The sequence below is a fragment of the Apium graveolens genome, chromosome 2 (genome assembly GCF_009905375.1).
Source record: "Apium graveolens cultivar Ventura chromosome 2, ASM990537v1, whole genome shotgun sequence".
In the NCBI taxonomy this organism is placed as follows: Eukaryota; Viridiplantae; Streptophyta; class Magnoliopsida; order Apiales; family Apiaceae; genus Apium; species Apium graveolens.
Genome location: NC_133648.1, coordinates 43,082,166 through 43,088,845, shown reverse-complemented (window position 1 = coordinate 43,088,845; position 6,680 = coordinate 43,082,166).

The following is a 6,680-nucleotide window of genomic DNA, read 5'->3' as shown; positions in this document are numbered from 1 at the left end:
GGGTCAGTGTCAGCAAGGCAGAGCAAGCTAGAGACCGAAGGTGCTGAGTTGAACCAGGTTAAGTATGCGCAAGGCAAGTTTTCCCCTATTCTAAATTCAGAATAGTGAATTATATCTCATTTTCCCATATCAGTTATCTTTGATAATTTTGTTCATATACACTGTTACAAAATTATTGAATCTTGTTTCCATTTCATTTCGATTCTTAATATCTCCCAATTTATTGAATCCTCTATTCATATTCCAATATTCTTACCCTTGTTACATATATTATGATATATCCTGATGTTGGGATACATCAAAAGCATTCCGATTATTCCGGATGCTAAGCTTTGGACTGGATGGTTACGATGCGGACTGGGTTTTACCCAGACCTTTAATTAATAGGCCATAGTTGCCTGAGTACTCCTTATATTGGTTGGGTCTATGCAGTTGGGTATAGATCTGCACTGTATCTTGACTGATCAGCAGGTTCCAGTGCATATGTTGGTTCTTGTTTCCAGTCTTGTTCATTTGGCACTCGCCTGTGTTGGCAAATTATTATCCTATACAGATACAGATGGTTGTTCAAACCAGCAGCTTATTGGTTCACTTATTTCTTTCCAAGGAAGAGCCAAAGAAGGTAGAAGAAGCTTTGTTAGATCCTGATTGGATTTTAGCTATGCAGGAGGAGCTAAACCAATTTGAAAGGAATAATGTATGGAAGCTGGTGCCTAAGCCTAAAGGAAAGAATCCAATAGACACCAAATTGGTATTCAGAACCAAGATGGATGAAAATGGCATAGTAGTCAGGAACAAAGCTAGATTGGTTGCTAAGGGCTATTATCAACAAGATGGTATAAATTTTGATGAAATATTTGCTCCTGTTGCAAGACTTGAAGCCATCAGAATCTTCTTAGCCTATGCAGCCCATGCCAATTTCAAAGTCTATCAAATGGATGTCAAAAGTGCCTTTCTAAATGGAGATTTGGAGGAAGAAGTCTATGTCAGTCAACCTCCTATTTTTGAAGATCCAAATTTTCCAGATCATGTCTATTATCTTTTGAAAGCACTTTATGGACTGAAGCAAGCACCTAGAGCCTGGTATGACACTTTATCAAAGTTCCATTTGGAAAATCACTTCACAAAAGGTACTGTAGATAAAACTTTATTTTTTAGAAATATTAATGGTTCTAGTATACTTGTTCAAATTTATGTAGATGATATTATTTTTGGCTCTACAGATGAGAAACTTTGTAAAAAGTTTGCCAAACTGATGCAAAATAAGTATGAAATGAGTCAGTGATGGAATATTCTTGGTTTACATGTTAAGCAAGTCAGTGATGGAATATTTATTAGTCAAACTAAATACATTTTTGATCTTTTAAAGAAGTTTGATCTAGTGGATTGCACATCTGCAAAAACTCCCATGGCCACTGCAACTAAGCTTGAATTAAACACTATTGAAAAGTCTGTGGATATTTCAAGTTATAGAGGCATGGTTGGCTCACTTTTGTACTTAATAGCTAGTAGGCTAGATTTAATGTTTGTTACATATTTATGTGCTAGATTTCAGGCTGATCCTAGAGAATCTCACTTAATAGCTATTAAGAGAATTTTCAGATATCTCAAGGGAACACCAAAACTTGGCATTTGGTACCCTAGAGATTCTGGTTTTGATCTAACTGGTTATTCAGATGCAGATTATGCAGGTTGTAGAATTGATAGAAAAAGTACAACATGAACCTATCAATTTCTAGGAAACAAGCTTGTATCCTGGTTCAGTAAAAAGCAAAATTCAGTTTCCACTTCTACAGCTGAAGCTGAATATATTACTGCTGGTAGTTGTTGTGCACATATTTTATGGATGAAGAATCAATTGCTAGACTATGGTTTGCAAGTTGAGAGGATTCCTATTTTATGTGATAACACAAGTGCAATTGCCATCACTGAAAATCCAGTACAACATTCAAGGACAAAGCACATAGATATCAAGTACCACTTCATAAGGGAACATGTAATGAATGGTACTGTGGAACTATATTTTGTTCCAAGTGAGAAGCAGCTTGCAGATATCTTTACCAAGCCACTGGATGAATCCACCTTCTCAAGGTTGGTAAGTGAGTTATGTATGCTTAATTACTCTTAAATCTATATGAGTTAATTTGCAAGTTGAAATGCAGCCAGAAATTTAATTGATTTTTCAGTCTTGGATGAAATTTTGGCTAAGTCAAAATTTACATCTCGACAAATGATCTTTATCCATCGAGTTTGATCATCCGTCGGTATATTATTTGTTAATAAAAATCAATTATTTTTCTGGAATATTTTATGTCTCGACGGATAACTGTTTATCCTCATCCGTCGAATTGTCTTAATCTCAGCCGTTAATTCCCTGTACAATATCCATCAAGTATACTTACAGTTTGTAAGCATAACACGACGGATAATGGGTGCAATTTTTACAGTTTATTTTTAAACGGCTATTTTAGGCAATTTCTATTGGTTACTTTATTTTACTTTATTATTTTTATCAGTTATTTTTTAGATAGTATAAAAGCTTATATTATTTCAATCGCTTTTCTTATATCATTCTCAATTCAACTGCTCTAATTTCATTCTCTCTCAAAGCACTTACTCTCTTTCTCTTCAAGCTCTTATTCTTTAACAATGGCACCTGTTGTAAAGATTATGTCTCAAACTGGGTACATTTATGAGAAGAACAATTTCACTGCACTAGTGAACAAGGGTATTCAGCAATCTGGTGACTATCACAAGATGATGGACTTTGTGAAGAATTGCAAGCTCAATTATGCCATACTGGAATCACCCACAATCTTCTGTGAAGTTGTTGAAGAGATGTGGACCACTGCTACCTACAACTCTACAGATAAGACCATCATACTAACCATTAAAAGTAAAGAATTATGTATCAATAGTGATGTGATAAAAGCATGTTTCAAAATTCCTGATGATAATGTGACCTCACCACACACTGACACTGATATAATCAATATGCTTAATTTTATGAACTATGCACTTCCTACTTCTAAACTGAGTGACATTAGGAGAATGGGTCTTAGAAAAGAATGGAGTTTCATGTGTGATGTAGTTACAAGGGTTTTCTCAGGAAAGATCAGTAATGTTGATTCAGTGAAAATTTCCATGCTTAACATGCTCTACATGCTAGTTACAGATAAGTATTTTAACTTTAGTGACCTTGTTTCATTTGAGTTAGGTTTTAAACCGGGAGAGTTAAATAAAAGAGGTAAGAATGTGTATTATGCTAGATTACTTATGATGTTAGCTAACCACCTTTGTGAAGAGATTGTGCTTGAGAACCCTAACAACAAATTAGATTGTTGGGTTCAAGAGAGAAGGCTCATTACAGATTTGAACAGGGCCAATCATCACAAGGATGTGCCATTGTTCTATTTTCCTCTAATGCAAGCACCTCAGGTAAGTGAGGTAAGTTCATCTATCCCTACAACTATTCCAACCTCAATAATTTCTTTGAGTTCTAGTGTGGCTATGGCAACTGTGTCAATGACCAAATAGTTGCCTACCCAAGCTACCAAACCTACAATTATTTCAAAATCCAAATCAAAGAAAACCCCCTCTGGTATCTCTTAAAAGATGCCAGTTGCAAAATCCACTAAAGCCAAAGAGGGGAGTGTGAAGGAGGGTAAATTAGGTGAGGGAAGGGGTGAACATAAAAGAAACCCCAAGAATAAGGTTGGAGAGTTGAGTGGATCCCAGCCTAGCCACACTACAGTTTCCCAACAAACTGCAGTGCTTAAAAATGACAAAAGCTCATTTCTAGCTGCATCCTCCCAAAAGGATGTAGTTATTGAACAAAGCTCTCAACTTAGAGCACATGCCAAGAGGGTTAAGGACACAAGCTCACCCCAAACTTATGCCAGAAAGAAGAAATCTAAAACCTTTGGGGATGCACAGGGTACACACACAGTGCAAACTGGTACAACAGACACAGTCATTACACCTTCACAAATTCAGTTTGATGTGGCTCCAATAAATGGGGAGTCACAACCAAAATCTCTAGTTATAGAAGCAGCTCAAACACCTAGCTCACCAACAAATTCTCTGGATGTGGATATGATAAACATATCAATTCCTGATTCCCCTTCTTTAACTCTGTTGGGGAAGACAAAATCTAGTGTAAGTGAGCATCATCTTTTAGATGATTTATTGGCTCACTTGCCAATTCTTTCAGGAACTGTTGTATCATCTGTGCCCAAAATAACTTCAATCAGCACAGAGTCAACAATAGTTTCTATTCCCAGCTCATTCATTTCTACTCTCTCGACGGATATTGCTCATCCGTCGAGTAGTGATTGTATCCCGACGGATAAGCTTGACAGCAGTTATCCGTCGGATACCAAAACCACTCACTCGATGGATATAACTCATTCGTCGAGTATCTCTGCACAGCTTCAAACTTCATTTATTTCAAGTGCAGAAGATTTAGTGGTTGTGCAGTCACTCTTAGGATTGAGAGAGAAGAGTGTTTTGAGTGAGAGTCTGGGTTGCTCCCAGGAAAAAAGAGAGGAAATGAGTGAAACTATGCAATCCATTTCTTCAGGATTGGCAAAAGAGAGTGAGAGGAGTCCCACCTTAGTAGGTGAAGGTTAGGGTGTGAGGGTGGGGAGCCAGGGTGAGACCCTGATGCAACAAAAGAGAGAAAATGAGAGAAATACAGGTACTGGAGCTATAAGAATGGATGTCATTGCTAGTGAGTCAATGAATGTCCACTATCTCAGCATCCTAAAGCTGATACAGATTCCACTTCCCTTGATGCTGAGGCATTTACTCACCCTGTTCCAGCTTATCAACTTCTAGCTGAACAGGGCAATGACAATACATAAAGGATGTTGAATTTGGTGCATACCACATAGTCTATGATGAGAGCTAAGGATGCCATCACAGCTTTGCCTTCTACAGCTGGTGATGTTGACTATGAGACTGGTGGTTCAATTAATTTCTTTGGAGATGGGAGTGGGGATAGTGAAGATGAAGCAATGGACATAGGGGGAGAAGTAGGCTCAAGTTCAAGATCAGGTATGCCTTCATGGGCTTTCTCAAAGCACTGTGATGAGCATTACTTCAAGACAACCCTGATCCAGCTAATTAATCAGACAAATACTGCTCTTCAAACCACTACTAATGCCAGCACCAAGAAGCTCCTTCAGGCACATCTAGCCTCCCTGCAACTTCAACAAATCCAGGGCTTCCAGCATGCTAGGGATGTAAACACCATGAAGGGTGATATTGAGGAGATGAAGAAGGCCATTTCAGATAAGATAGATTCTAAACTTCCAGAAGCTACAATGCTTGACGTCAAGAGGCAATTAAGGAAAAATTCTGATCTGTCAACCAAGATAGATGCCTTGGACACAAGAATGTCAGCCATGGAAGCATCTTTAACTGCCATTCATCTTCATCAAGCCCAACAGACAAATTTACTGCAAAAAATGGTGGCTGCTCAAACTCCCTCCTCACCTCAACTTGATGATAACAAAAAGGGGGATAAAGGACCAAGTGAGGGGGGGAGACCTAGTGAGGGGGAGAGGCTTCAAATTCAAATCAGTAAAGTAATTGTGCCTTCAATTACTGTCTCAAAGCCATCAGTTACAGATAGTATAGATCTGATCAATGCAGCAGCAGCCAACATAAGAGCAACTGATAAGGAGAAGTTGAGTTTAGTCAACTGGGAGAAGATTGATGAGGAAATACAGAAGAAGTTTGAACTTGTCAAGGAGCCAGTTAAGTCAGCCATCCATCACTCTCAAGTCAAATAAATTAGTGTGAATGAGATGAGCATGAACTATCTGGAAAGAGGACAGCCTTCCTGCATCAAATCTCCTAAGGCTGAAATAATTCTTAAACCAAGGGTGAACTACTCAAAATCATCATTGAAGAACCTCTTGGATACTGTGTATAAGAAACCCAAGCCTGATGAAAAGAAGCTTCTGTCAAGATCAATTGCTTTCTACAAAGATCCAGCTGATTTAGCTTCTAAAAGGAGAATTGCCAAGATTTTCAGGAATGGGAAAGAAATTTGTGTGGTGGCTGGACATCCTTAATTTGCTCAAGCAAAGAGAGAAGAAAATGCTAGATTGAAGCAGGAAAAGAAGCAAGCTACTCTAGATGCTAAAAAGGCTAAATAGAAGAAAGAGCAAATTGCTATCTTAGCTAAGCTACATGCTGTAAATTCATCACAATAAATTCCTGTTCAGCCATCTGAAATTACTGAATCAAAGAAGCAAGTTGAGCAACATAAGAACTCTCCAAGAATCAAGGAATTGGCTAAAAGAACTAAAAGAAAACTGGATATTGTTGACAAGGAATTGAAAGATCAATTTCCTAAGGAATCCACACCATCTACAACTCAAGCATCAAAGCCCTCTGTGGTTTTTGAAGATATCAGGGTGGTGGATCCCTACAGGAATATTCATGGTGAACCTATTGTGCCCAAGGATGAGCCAATAGAATGGGAGAACATACCAATTCCTGACTTCAATCTACCAATCCTTAGCAAGCCAAGAAGAACAAAGTCAAGAGCAGTCAAGAAAGTGAAGCTGTCACCTCTCAAATATAAATCTGTAGTCAAAGCTCAGTCCAAAGTCAATAGAGGAGATTACATGTACTTGTGTGACATCAAAGAATTTTCTGATCTAAAC